The sequence below is a fragment of the Phyllostomus discolor genome, chromosome 12 (genome assembly GCF_004126475.2).
Source record: "Phyllostomus discolor isolate MPI-MPIP mPhyDis1 chromosome 12, mPhyDis1.pri.v3, whole genome shotgun sequence".
NCBI lineage: Eukaryota > Metazoa > Chordata > Mammalia > Chiroptera > Phyllostomidae > Phyllostomus > Phyllostomus discolor.
This window is the reverse complement of record NC_040914.2, coordinates 12,568,856-12,584,345: the sequence shown is the minus strand read 5'-3', so window position 1 is coordinate 12,584,345 and position 15,490 is coordinate 12,568,856.

The window sequence follows — 15,490 nt, the reverse complement described above, 5'->3', positions numbered from 1 at the left end:
AGCAGTTAGACTCAGAAGCAAAAGAACTCCCCCTCTGCATGACAGTCATTTCTGCTTTAGACATGTTATGCAAACAAACAGAATAGATAGCTATGGGCTCTCCATGTTTTATGTTTTCATTATTTTGAATTTTCACTGAATTCCCATCATATTCAACACTTCTGTATGTTTCTCACTTTCTGCACCTACTGTTTTCAACTTGATGTATCAGTCTTATCACAGAAAGTTTACTGCCTTCTTTGCAGAATAAAGGCATCCATGGCTGCATTTTGCCCACTGACCATCTCTTTGTTTCCAGGGATGGTTCACAGGAAACTCCTTGTTGATGCTGACATAATGTGCTTTACATATGAATCCATGAGAGATGAACAGTTATATTAACAAAATGGATAGGCAATAACTGCTATCATGGACACAATTAAAGAATTTTATTTACCCAAGTAAGAAACTCCAAATATCTGAAATAATTCTTCTAACTTGTGCTTGTCAATTTTCAAAAAATCAAATACTCCATATTTTCACTAATAGTAGTTATGCCCTTGATGTAGCTGACAACTCTCAATGTTGTAGAAGCAGAGAGCTCTCTAAATTTACTCTGGGAAGTGGATTAAAGATAGAAAATAGGTTGAAGAATTATTAGATGTTATACAGATATTGAAACAATTGGCAATTATCAAAATTGGAAGACTTCTATAGCTGCCATCATGAAAGCAAATGGAATTCATTTATCTGATGTTGCAGTTAGGCGGGCAATATTAAACAGTCAAATTATTTTTACCTGAGAATGCTTGTTACTTCCTATTAAATCAATGAAAGACTCTCTTTTATAGTTCTACTGAACCACTGTGGAAAAGGAAAAGGAGGTCTGACAGCTAATGGTGCAACTTGGAAACATGGAAACATACATGGTGTCAAACAGACAACAGTCTTACCTGCAGGATCTCAATCATTGATACTTTAACAAGTACATGTACTAATACATTTGGTTTTTAAAAATATGATTCCAGGAAGTAAATTATGTTACTGGAAGCCTCTACCTATATCTCATAAAGTCTGTAGCAGATGTTCTATCTGTCCAAATACAACACTAGAAAATCATTCAACTAGGCCCATATACATTTCCCACTTTCTTTAGATCTGTTATAGGGTGCAGTCAAGAGGGGGACCCCAAATGGGTATTTGAAATGTGGTCCAGAACTTAAGGTGGCCAGGAGATTTTAAGATGCCTCCATCCCCCACCCCAGGGTGTGGGTTGGGGGAAGGGACAAATGGAGCAGGACCATTGAGAGCTGTTTTTCATAGCAACAGCCTTGCAACTAACCTCTGGCTTGGTCATTTAACATATCTATAGCCTTTGGCTGGTCGCTTAGATATGTTAAATAGCTGTGGTCAGCTCTAAGCCAGGGGAATGGAAGTAACTTCTCCAACAAGATGTAACTGGGGGGGGGGGGGGGGGGGGTCCCCTGAGTTACAGCACCTGGGTGGGAGCTCAGACAGGATTGGCTCCAGGACACAGGGCCATGCCTGCCCAAACTCATGATGGCAGCCCAGTAAAGCTGGAAGGACATGAGTTCTGGCATGTGAAGCCGAGTGTGGGAGGAGTCGGAAATGAGGCTGCAGAGGAAGATTGGCCTCGGGGATTTAAAACCCAGATTTGGCAGCTATTGAGGAGGAAAACCACACGGACTTGACGGAGTGGAGACTCCTGCAGCCCTGAGAGAGGGAGAATCACGTGGCAGCCCTGAGGGAGAGAACCACGCACAGCCCTGAGGAGAGAACCACGCATCTTTAGCAGAGTGGAGACTCCCGCATCCCAGAGAGAGGGAACCACGCAGCAGCCCTGAAGGAGAGAACCATGCAGCCTGCCAGAGTGGGGACCCCCACAGCTTTAGAAGGGGGAACCACCACCTGATTTTAGCAGAGATCCTGGTGACTCAGCCGAGGGTGCCAGGAATCCAGGGAGGTCTCCCAGTCTAGAGGGATTACTAACTGGGAAAAACTAGAGGACTGCCTGAGCCATGGACTTCTATTTCCTTTCCTGAGATACGGTACTCTGGACTGGGCAAAGGGGGAAGGAAGGAAGGACTGTGTGTTTGTGGGTGTTTTTAGGGACTTTAGGATTTTTTTGATAAAGACATTAGGTCACTACTTGAAGTTAGTATAGCATTAAATAAACATTTCCTTTCCTTTTCACAAATCTCTGGCATTGAGAGACGTCTTTCCTCTGGCGGTGGGCATAACGGACCCAGGGCCTTCTTTCAATAATAGTATATCGTCCCAGGCCCCCCTTGTTGTGCTCTGTAACAGATCCACTTGAAATATGGTAATGGAATTCTATTTAAATGCTACCCTCTCAAGGATACAAATATGTCTCACAACCTGGTTTCTCAAAAAGCCTTAAGGTTACACCTTCCAAGTGTACAACTAGCAAAAATCAAATTTATATTGCCTAATTAATAATAAGTAATATGTGTGCCATAGTAAATAAGAACCAATTACATGGTCAGATTGTTAAAAGTGCTTTGGTCTACAGTGTGTCCTCAAACTGTAAGTAAATGTTATACAAGGTGAAAAATGCAGAGAAATGAAACAGAAAAACTTAGATCATGGTAATGTACAGGTTAGAAATGATCCAGAATGTTTGTATAATAAAGGACTATGGGACTGACTGCTCCCATTTACCTGCTTTTCTCTTTTGAGATCATTCAGCTTTGACTTCCATCCAAGGTTAAGGGCTTGCTGCATCACCAATGGTTTATCATTCAGCAAGACAAACATTAAAACTTCCTAAAAACCCTTTCCTAGTACTTGAGACAATATTAACCAAAAGACTGGTCACCAATGCATCTTTTAGGTTGATTTATAACCAAAGAGGGCTGTGTGGTCAAAAATGGAACCACATTTTTGTCATTATTCAGCAAGACAAACACTGACAGTAAGACTTCCTAAAAATCCCTTCCTAGCACCTGAGACAATTTTGTTTCAGATCAGTCACCAATGTATTATTTAGGTTAATTTATAACCAAACCAGTGTGGCAAAAAAAGGGGCCACATCCTAAACCTGAAAAGCACAGGAAAGGCCTGCATAGTGAGATGTAAAACACATAAACTTAAGCAACCACAGAGGATGGTCTCAGATTAAAATTTTTAACCAAAGTGAGTCATGGTGGGTAGTCATTTCCAAGGCTGGTATCTTTCCTGACAAAAGTAAAACTGAGAGCATTCATTGTCTTTTTGCCTCTAACATAACATACCTTTAAAATGTCAGGGTAATTTTCTGTTTTCTGGACACCTCACTGCACCAAAGCAGAGACAGCATACTTTTTCATTACTATTGCTATTCCGTTCATTGTTAACTGCTGACTTCCCTGTATGAACCAACCTCAAAATTATGTTTATTCATTTTAGTCTTTAACAATCTCAGAGATTCCTGCACTTTTGTTTCTCCAACATCTCAAATCTATTACCAATCAATTTCATGTAACCCCTTAGGGTTCAGCCTTTGAATGTACTGTATAAACTAAGGGGTAAAATGCAATTCTTCAGAACATTTTCTCAGTCCATTGTGATTTTGCTTCCTGCAAGTATTGTCATGTTTAGCTCAAAAAAACTATTAGAAATTCTTTTCAGGTTGAAACATTTCTTAAGTTCACAGCTGAAAATTCCAAACTTCTTATCAGAACTTGGTCTTTCTGGTGACCTGCCCTCACTCTGCAACTATCCAGAGGCCATCCAGGAGTTGCGTCATCACAACAAAAGTATACTTACCACCCACATCACTTACAAAATTCCAGGGGTTTTAGATGTCCTTTTCTAAAATCTAAGAAAGGAGATGAAACATATTTTATGACATCACATGAGAGAAGTGACACTTACGAAGGTGGGGTCACTCATTCCGTCACACAGTCTGCAGGTGGACTCAGAAATGTCATGTGGCACTTGGCATACCTCCTTCATTTTACTAAGTTTCCTTTCATATCAGAGGGACTAAAACTTAAACACTACCTTTCCCATATTCCTAGTGATCGGCAATCCAGATGTGAATTAAATGCAGTTTCTGAGCTGCACTGGTTCATAATTTAGCAGCTGGAACTGGGATAGAACCATTATATTTTTGTTACTGTGTTGACTGATGGGCGGGCTGTGGCAGACAGAGTTTTATGTGAAGAAGCAGGTGTTTCTTTACCTCTGGGTGGGGCTATGGCAGTGGGACCTTGAAACCAAACTTTCAGGGGTAACTCCCTAACCTTTATTTCTCTAGCTATTAATTTGTTTTATAAATACTAAGACTTTGCCTTATAGAATTTTCTGCATTCATGTTCATGACAGATTTACTTGTAACAGCCCAAAAATAGAAACAACACAAATGTCCATAAAGGGTGAATAAATAATCAAAATTAATGCATACTTACAATGACAGATAACTAAACTTTAAAAAGAAAGAGCTATGTCAAAATAACCTTGTTCAGTCAAGAAGCCAACCTTGGCCTAAAATTACATACTTTATGATAAAAAATTTTGAAAATCCTGAAAATGTATATGAAATTATTATAAAAGAAGCTGATGAGAGTTTTATTAACACTAAAAAAAGGAGGTAGAGAGATGAAGAATAAAGAGATCACAAGAGGGCATGAAAAGACATTAATAGTAAAGGAATAGTCTTTACTTTCATTGTAACTAATTATCTGGTGCATGCATCTGGGAATAAATCATAAATTGTATGCTTTTAATATGATAAGCTTATTATATTCAACTCTACTTAAAAATATGTTAAAAGTATATATACATGTGAAATATTGTCTGAAGTATAACTGAATACAAAGTACAAAATTAAAACAAAGCTAACTATAATATAACATCATCTTGCCCATTTTTCTGCTTGTCCACCAGGGTGTGGCAGAAATACTCTGCAGGCTGGATACCTTCTGGGGCATGGCTGACCACAACACAGAGCACCCACAGCCCAGCAGAGGCCAACCCCAAAAATATCAATCATTACACATTCTTCCTAAGTCTTCAAGCTCCTCATCCAGGGGAGCAGACTCTGTCTGCTCCTCCATCTAGCCAAACATCAGCCCACCAAAGGTCAGTCCTCTGTAGGCAGCTGTTTTTTTTCTTTACAGCCTCTGTTCCTCAAGGGTAAAATGGCCACAAATTCTTCAGGTGTCAACAGAGAGGTCACTTTGTCAAAATTATCTCAATGATCCCCAAACCAGCTAAGATTCAGGTACATATTGTGTGTGGTCCCGAAGTTTTCTCTCATGCCCCTTCACTGAAATATATCTAATCCCCTAGAGCCCTGATATATGTGAGACCCTGTCTCTGTTACAAGGCAAACTTGATAAGTACAAGGCCTACCTGTGTTTTATTATCCTTGGAGTTTCCAGGGCCCAGCCTAGAGCCTGACACATCACAGAAGCTCTGTGAATGCTCATTAAATTGATAAGGGTAAATACACAACGGAAGGCTGTCACTCTGTGTGACTCTTGCTGTCAAATTATGTTTTCATAGACACAAAGGCATTGGTGTCATTAGGGCAGGAAGTCATTGCCTGCTTGGGGATATCCTAGGTTCAAGTTTTTACTTCTCATGCAGTCAGAAGAAAGGACAGAATCCTCCTAAAGGTGGAGGTTGGACTCTATTTCATTCCCCTTAAAATCACAGCCATCCACAGACCCACCTTGTGACTTATTTCTAATCACCCAGGGCCTGTGTTCTTCCTGTTCTCACAGATACCCGATCTGACAGAAACTCTGGATCCTCAGTCATTGGTAGAGTTAGTAGCAGGGGAAGAGCCAGCATACTCTGACCTTGTAGGAATCAGGGATGACTCTTCATTCTTTTATATAACATCCTTTATGTTATATGATCCCCTGCACACCTTCTCTGTGTCCCATAAAGGTGAATTTTTCTGTACCCACCAACGTAAAAAAATATGTTTCTCTATTTTACCATTTTTTTCCAGTTCTAGTAATTTTACTGCTATGTTTTCTCTCATCTACTAAGGGAGTTGATGCAACTTTTTTTCAACTTCTACTTTGATTATAATATATAAAATATGCTGCATTTTTTTTTCTTCACAGAATTTGAGATCTACATGCCCAGCATATATGATCATTATGGTTCATGTAATCTTATTAAATTTCTCTAAAGATTTGTTTTTGGGGTTTTTTTTTTTCTTTTTTTTTTCATTTTGACAGGTGCTGGCAGCACCTCCTTCCTCAGGGGTTTCTGTTCTGCTCTCTAACCTCTGCCTGGCATCACCCATGGGCAAGTCAGGTGACTGACCACAAGAACACCAACAAGGTAAAACTTAGATGTTGTTTCAACAGCCAGACAGCACAAGGACTGGTCCAAAAACCACATGTGGAGTTGGTGGTCTACATTAAGCTTATCCCTGAGAACCAGGAAGTCCACAGGCACCTGACCTTTCACAAAAGGCCTTTCTTCCTGGGACATTCAGGACATCTCCCACTTCACAGCCAAAACCTTCACATCTCCCTAAGAGTTTTTGTTTTAGATCTTTATCCCTGGAAACAAAATCCAGTGTAGTGACAACCTGAGATAGAAGAAGTTTCCCCACTGAAATTTTCCCAAGGCTGTCCCTTTTCACTGTCAGATTCATTTCTGTGACATTCCTGCTGGGAAGAGATAAAACCTTCTCAGAGCATCTGAGAACAAGGGGAGGACCCTGTGCCCACCTGGGTTTCTGTCTCACAAACAGAAATATTACAGATATTGTCATGGTGCCAGAGGCTCTCTGTGTAGGGCTGACAGAGCAAAGACCAAGACACAGCAGTGTCCAATGCTGACACAAGTGGGTCACCCTTTCAGGGATATATGTGCCCCATCAGCTTTACTAATGCAAGTGTACACTACAGCTCAGTAGGATCAACCTATCCTGAGAGCTTGTCAGATGCAGAGTCTCTGACCCCCTCATTCCAGTCAGAACTGGCAGTTTAAAGGGATCTGAAGATATCCCCTCTGCACAGAAGGGCAATAGAAGTGATTCTACCTTCTCATGAAGGGACCTCATTTTGATTGGACAACCAAATTAGCTGGACAACTTCTGAAGCTGCATTTGTAAGGTTTCACCTGGGTATTGCAAAGGTTACAATGTCTCACAGGTGATCCAGTGCTCAACAGGGGTTATATTACCCCATAAAACAGGGGTAATATCCCTGTTTTATGTTGTTCTGACTTAGCTCAAGAACACCTGCTCTGAAGGGAAAAGGCACGTATGAAAGAGAGAAGCTGTGGGAAAGACCACTGGGAACCTGACAGGAAGCTTTGTGAAAACCCTGAAAGCCAGACACCTCAGGCTCGTGCTTTTGCTAACACCGCATGAGGGCATGTGTGGGTGTGGGTGTTGATATGCACGTGTGCTTGTGAGTGTCTGTGTGGTTTTGAGAAGCCTCAGGAGTTCTCAAGGATGCAAAATATAGGAGATCAGCACTGATCAGAAGGGACAAGGGTGGAAATAAACTGAAGGCAGAAAGTTGGAGGGTCCTGTGTGCTAAGCTTGCACTCAGCCAACATGAAAATAATAAACATGCTCCCAAGATAAAGCTCAATTTCAGGTAAGACACACAGTAGATTGCACCATTCTGGACAGAGGTGCCTGTGAGACCTACAGAACCTCAAACTCTTCTGAAAGATACAGCCACAGAGCAGGCAGCAGACATCATGGGATCCCCTTCAGTCTCTACCCACTGAGGACTTGTCTACTGGCAAGGGCTCCTGGTGGTTGATAAGTAAGAGACACGTCCTTGGGTTAGACTAAGGATCTGACACAGAGACTGGTTGGAATTTGCTGGAGAGACCAGTGCTCTGAGAAAAGAGGGAAGCCTTCTGTTTGGACCTGAGTTTAAAGGACAAAAGGAAAGAGTAGGATAGGGAAGGGGGCTCAGCAAGAGGAAAATCTCATAATCTGGAAGTGGTGGGAGGCAGGAAAAGCTGGATTGATGTTCATTTCCTGTTATTCATGACTGAGTATTGAATTATGAAAACTAGGCAATAATAACAATGATCTTGTCAGGGAATAGCAGAAAAAATTCATCCAGGGGTGCTAGGCATTGTCTTTACCACAAACCTCAGAAATGGGGAAATGCACCTCATGATTTACAGGACCCTAGGAAAACTCATTCATTCAACCCCATATATTTCTAGTTGGTTGGAGTCCCTGAAAGTACTAGATCAGAGAAGGCCTGCTCTCATCCAGTCCATGTTCTATGGAGGAGAGAGGGACAAGGAAAGATATAAATGTGATGTCAGGTACCCACAACAGCCATGAAAAAAAAAAAAACAAACAAAAAAAAAAACAGGAGCACAGGTCAGAAAGTGAAGGCAGAGAATCTTTAGAGAAGGTAGTCAGCAAAGGTGTCTTTCAAAAATGCTCCTGAGTGTCAGAAGGGGTCTGAGTATAGTGAAGGGGTGACTAAAACAAACACCTGGAGAAGAGTACTTGAAACAGAACAAGTAACAGTTTCAGAGGTGCTAGAAGTTACTTTCAGCAGTATTGGGGGCCATACTGTTGACCTTGACCATGGGAGACACACACTCTTATACAGACCAAGGCTGAGAGATAAATAGACCTGCTCTGGACTCAGGGCCCCATCTTGCCAACCCAATACAAGGATACAAATATTGATCAATTTATTTTTCCTATTTTCTAGTCTCATTCTTAAACTTTTGGTGCCTGCCCACCATAGCCCAACAGGATATGTGTTTGAAAAATGCTGCCAAACAGGAGTATGTGCATTTACATATCTTCAACAAGCCTCCTGATGCAACATGCCTCATATGGTACAGAGGGTAAGTCCTGGACAACAATCATATAATTGCATTTCTTGCACAAACGGCAAACTACCATATAAAAGTTCCACAAAATGGACAAATGACAATAAACTATGATGGATCTTTGCTGTTAAAGAAGGTGACCATGAAAGATATAGGAATCTACACCATAGTAGTGGAAAAACAAAATTCCAAACTATTAATAGGATATGGACAGCTCAGTGTTTACCTTGAGTGACTGCTCTCTGTCCAGTAGGTGTCAGGTGGGGTGAATTCTACTTTCAGCACAGAACTGATAATTCTCGACTCTGCCTCCATTGCCCTCTACATTGTTTTTCAGGCTAGATTTTGGCATCTATTGCAGGATACACAGAGTGTATACAAACATCCTAAGATTTCAGTTCCCTTCCCAACTTGTAGCCCTACAGATAGTCACTGCAGACAGAAGGATCAGTCTGATGAGAGTAGCTCAGCAGGAGACCAGTCTCAGTTCATCCCTCTGAGCATGTTCCTATGAACTTTACCTGAGGCTGACCCTGCTATATAGGTGAGGGCATGGTCTGAGAGGCCTCCTGATATTCACACAGAGCTTAGCTCAATAAACCATCCCCATAACACTGTGCCAGGGACCTTGACTCCAGTAACCCTGGGAAAGTTGTGCCACATTGGGCTTGGGGTCCTTGAAAGGGCTGAGTGTGTAACAGTTTAATGGATGCATGAGTCAGAAGGCTCCTGAGCCTGTCACCAGTCCTGGCTTGGGCCCAAGAGGCACATCTTGGCAGAAATGGAGTTTGGTGTCACATCAGTCTGTGTGTGGAGAGCTGTCAGACAATGTCTCTGGATATTAGCTGAATATCCTGGGAACTTAGGAAGGTTCTGAAAAAGGTCAGCATCCCCAGAAAGAAAATTAGAAAAAAGATGTTCCTGGAAAGTTCATTTACCAGAGATCAGCCCAGGGGATTCGCTTGAGGAGTGGATATGTAAGATGTGCCTCGTTTGAGCAGCTTTTCTATTTCAAGATTTAGGTCAGACCCTCTAAATCTTTCACAGTTACTGCACTGACAATCTGGAAAACAAATATTAATTGAGAATAAACTGAGAAACAGGAAGGTACTGTCAGTGAATCAGACATACAATCCATGAGCAGCTGATCAGAGTCAATTGAGGACTGTTTGTAGTCACATACTTGATTTCTCTACCTCAAGGGCCATATGAGGAGTGCTTTGAATTCCTAAATGAATGAATTGGTTCAGATACTTTTTCTCTAGGGATCCTCAGATCATAGGAATACACTTGGTTTTGTGGAGTGAGCAAAATGGAGAAATAATCTATTTCAATCCAGAACCTGCAATAACAGTCAGAGTCACTGCATAGATTACCCAGGCCTCCCCCTCAGGTGGCCCAGCCACACTTCCCTGCATTGGACTTGACATCAATTATTCTATTCCTGTTGTGGTGCAGTCATACCCACCAGATACAAAGGAAAGTACTTTGCCTTCTCATTTCCCACTCTAGCCATGAAACCAGCTTAGGACCAACATGTAATAAATACTCAGTTGTTTTTTATGTGTTAGGAAGAAATAAATGGTAATTGAATGAATGCATGAATGATCCAAAATTTCTGCAGAGCTGGAACCTGGATTCAGAGTCCTTGGAATGTTCATCATAGGGGACAAGCTTTCTGTGCCTCCAGGAACTAAGACCATCATTTCAGATCCTTTTCATTTCTCTAACAAAAAAAGTTCTTTTTGCAATTGGTCTTGAGCCCCTATTTACATACAGAAAAATTTTAAGTTTTTTCCAAATTTCTATCTCATAACCACAAAACAAAAATTGCCCACTAGCACTAGAATTTCAGGAAGTCAATGCTCCCCATTTGCTGGAACTTACACCATTTGCAGTTTCCCAAGTCCTCACCTGCCCTCAGAGGAGAGAGAATGACTTTAATGGTCAAGGGAAGAGCACATGATTCTGCTGCCATAATCAGCTTCTGTCTGTCCCCTTTCCTCTTTCCTAAATCCTTTATTGAAATTTGCTCTATTATTTATTAGCTCACTGGCTCATTTCACTCACCTTCATCTAGAAAAAACCTGTCCCACCCTTTTCTGCAGAGGCCTGAGTAGTCAACTCACCACTGGCTTATTTCTGGTCCTTATGGGTTATTTCTGCTCCAACACCAGTCTCCAGGATGTCCTGGGAAATAGTGTCTCATGGAAACACACCTCAGCTGGGCAATAGAAGTCTGTGCAGCTGGAAGGTAAGGTTTCTGCTCAGCCAGGCAGTCAGTCAGTAGTCAGCGAAGAGCCAGGAGAAGTGCAGGGATGTCTCTGACTCCCATTTTTATGTCTTTCCATAGTCAAACACTGATACCAAACTAACACCTGAGGAAGTCTGTATTTCCCCCAGACCTATAGCTGGAGGCCATACATTCACTGAGCACTCAGATTTCCAAATATTTTTTTTTTTTGTGATACATTGACCTGCTTTATTATTTCAAAGAGTCAAGTTACTGAGATGTGAGCAGTGCCAACTATGATTGAAGAAGATTTTGGTGAAATCAAAGGTACCACACAGGGCCATTTTTTCCTCTTACATGCAGAGTAAACATGACCACAACCAACATCACAAGCAAGAAATTTGACCTTGAGAGATTTGATTTTCACTTCACTGTTGAGCACCTTTTTTCATGACTATTGGCCATTTGTATATATTATCTGGAGAAAATTCTACTCAAGTTTTTGCCCCCTTATATATCAGATTATTCATTTTGTTCTTGTTGTAGAGTTGTAGATCTTTTGTATATTCCAGACACCAACTTTTTATTTTCCATAGGATTTGCAAAATATTTCTCCATTTCATAGGTTACCTTTCAGTCTGTTGTGCTTTTTGATTAGGATAATTTTTCATTTTGACAAAATCTAAATTGTCTGTTTTGCCTGTATTCTTAGTGTCATATTCATAAAAGCATTGCCAACTTAATGTCATAATGTTTCTCTATAAGTTTTCTAAGCATTTTAAACTTTTAGGTCTAACCTTTATAGTTTGATATATTTTGACCTAATATTTTGTATAGTATAAGACAACAATCCATGTCAATTATTTGCATGTGGATATTCCTTTTCAACATCATTGTTAAAAAGTCTATCTTTTCTCCTTTGAATAGTCTAGGTCTTTTCATTGACACCATTTGATCGTGTCTTTGATGAACAGAAGTTTTTGTGCCAGTGTCACACTGTTTTGGTTCTCTTAGCTCTGCTGTAGCTTTTGAGCATAGGAAACCTGAGACCTCCAACTGCATTATTTTTTAAACACCATTTCAACAATTTGGGGTTCATTGAATTTCCTTATGAAAAGTAGGATGAATTTTTCTATTTCTGTCAGGAAGACCTTGAGGTTTTGATAGTGATTGTGTCAAAAATGTAGATAGTTTGGGGTCTTCCAATAAATTAACATGTATGTTTTTCCATTTGTCTGTGCCTAATTTCATTCAAAACTATTTGGTAGTTTTCAGTGTATACAATTTCACCCTTATTAATTAAGGTTATTCGTTTGTAATCTAGTTTTTGGATGCTATAGAAAATGGGACATTCTTCTTAATTTTGCTTTGAGATTCTTCATTGTTGTTGCAAGAAAAGAAAGTGATCTTAAGTGTTTATTTGATCTCCTGCAATTTTCCGTTATTTATTAGTTCTAAGTGTGTATTTATTAGTTCTAAGTTTGTGTGTGTCAGAAATTTTAAGGTTTGTCATATATATAATTATGTTACTTTTTAAAGCATGTTTTTTTTTTCTTTTTCACCAAATTAAATACAACTTGTTTCGTTGTCTTTTAGAAATGTTGTGGTCAAAACTTCCAGTACTCTGTTGAGTATACAGGATTATAGGATCTATTTCTTGTTCATGATATTACTAAAATATTTTGAGTGTTTCCATGTAATATTGTGTTAACTCTGGGCTTTTATGTATGACCTTTATTATAGTGTACAGTTTCTTCTCTTCCTACTGTTAGTGTTTTTTTTGTTAAAACCATAACCACTTACCTGTAGAGATTTATTTCAACATTACATTGAATCAGTAGGCCATGAAATAAAATCTTGTCCAGACTTAAAATTGTTTTAGACAGAAATCCTTCAGGTCTACAATCATGAAGACTGGACTAGGACATTTTTATTACCTAATGAATTATTTAACAAAAGCTAAATGCTTTTCCACTTACTGTAAACTTCCCTTGGCTGTAGAGATGGACAAAGGTTGTAAGCCTGCCTTCACCAACACACACAAACTTTTATGTAAGTAGTAGGATGCTTTTTGAAGTAAAGGAAAAAAAAAGTTCTAGAAAAAGATCAAGCTCATGAGTGAAAAATTGTACCTGATAAGCAGGTTACAGGACACATGGGCTGGAAAGGGGTTCTTTGGGCTGTGATGACAAAGATGTCTGCAAGAACAGTTAAGGAATCACCAAAGATTAGATGGGGTCAGCAAGGAGCTGCAGCTCTCTCCTTACGTATTGCCACCTGAATATGCACAGATGTTCTTCTGCAAATGTCAGAACCTTACTCTGGTGTCCTCTACATAGCTCACTGTGTACTCTGACTGGATGAGATCTCTGAGGAATCAGCATGGCTCCATGTCTCAAGTCCACTCTCAATAAGTCACATTCTCTGTTTCTTCACAGGGCGTGTGAGAAAGCCCACCCTCTGAGCCAGCAACACCACAGTCACAGAGAATAAAGATGCTGTGGCCTTGACCTGCTACTCAAATGCATTCACCATCCAGTGGTTGCTCAATGGCACAAAACTGAAGCCCACAGAGTGAATGAAGCTGTCCAAGGACCATCAGAGACTCACCATAGACCCGATCAAGAGGGAGGATTCTGGAAATTACCAGGTGAAGCCTCTAACCCCATCAGTTCTGTTGAAAGTACGGCCCTTCAGCTTGATGTGAAATTTGAGTGACTTTCCTTTCCTGCTTTATGCTGTTATACTCTAAATAAAAGGTTTTCTTGCATTATTAGAATAGATTTATGCTGAAGGTGAGCAGTCCTTAAACTTTGCATGGAGTCAATAAACAGTTAAAAATCAGAGCTAACATTGTCATTATTCTTGACTTAAAGTCTCCTTTCAGACCAAACCCACTGCCAGTTTTGTCTCATGTGTACCATGTCCACAGTGCAGCTGATACTTTGTCCCTCAGAGGATGAGCAGTGGTCATGTGATAACCAATGGGATCATGTGAAGTGCTGAGAGAATCTGAGCATTGTCTCTTCTCCATGCAAACACGTGGAGGTACCAGGACACTGTTGTAGACAATGGGAATGGACATGACGACACCCATGTGAGTAGCAACACTGATTTTTGTTTGTGTCTAAGAGTCTCTGTTGCTTATATATCAATAAAATTATTGTTATGAGGCCAATAAATTGATATTATTTTTGTTAAAATATATTATTGGAAACTTTGGTAATAATACCAAAGCTTTAGCTCAAATGTCCTAGTTCAGAACCTTGTGCATGAAATAAGAAAAGATCTCACACTTTACAGAGGTAAGGTTGATCTCTTTGGCCTTTTGTTTCCTCTTGGAAAAGAGGACATCACCTAAAGCTTGAGAAATGGAGGTAAAGTGTGAGGGTAAGGCTCCCTAACCTCAAGTGGCTATTAAAATTCCCATTATATGTTTTATAGAAAAAAAAAAAAAACCTTTATAAAAGCAAACTATTTGGTAAGTGTCAGTTACTCTGCACTTAGGTAACTAATCAGTCTAAATCAGGGGACACCAGCCATGTTGTAGGATCAAGAACACAATTCTTCCTTGGTGATTAATTTTGATGAACAGAAAAGTGACAGTAGAGATAAATAAAATGTCTGAATGGAAATCTTTAGAAGCACAGCCTTCTGGGAGATCAAGTTCTGGCTCTAGTCAGGGGGTCTCAATTACTTTTTTACCTGTTATAAATTTCAGAACTGATGTAGATACAAAATGAAAAAGAGGTACTTGTGTTTCCCTCCATTGTGCATAAGGAAGTTTGTTATTGATATGGGACTCAAGACTTGGAAAATTTTAGCTTAAGGTAAAAAGTTGTAAGTCTAGCAAATAATATGTATGTTAAAGCTTTTGTTTCAGAAACTACAGATAAAGCCTGTCCTGGCTCCTCTTAACACAGCTGACCTCCTGGGGCACTGCTAAAAATTACCCACTAGGGACAAATTGAGGCATCTGGGTGTCTGTGTTCTAGGGAAACACACACACACACACACACACACACACATGACCACTATCCCCTGGAAACAGCTAACTGCCCGGGACAGGAATGTTACAGCTTCTGAATCTAAAGGCCCTCACCACACCTCGTTTATTCCCCCATTATAAAATGTCTGGCCTGGAAAGAGATGACAAGATGGTCTGATTGGATGTGAGCCCACCATCTTTTCAGATTGATGACCATCTGAATAAAGCACCCTAAAGATTCAATTGCTGTCTTTGCTTATTGGGTTTGGTAGTGACAGGCAATCTGAACACTGGTGTCTTTTGCGGTTTCATTATGGCCTAGAGGCCTTAATGTTTCCTCAGAGTCATGAACCTTTAGAGAAGTCCTTTCTCATTGCAGGCTTCTGACCTCCATATTTTAGAGCATTCTCTTTAGAAATGTAATTGCAACTTGTAATCACAGGATCTTTATTTTGAATGCTTGAAATACA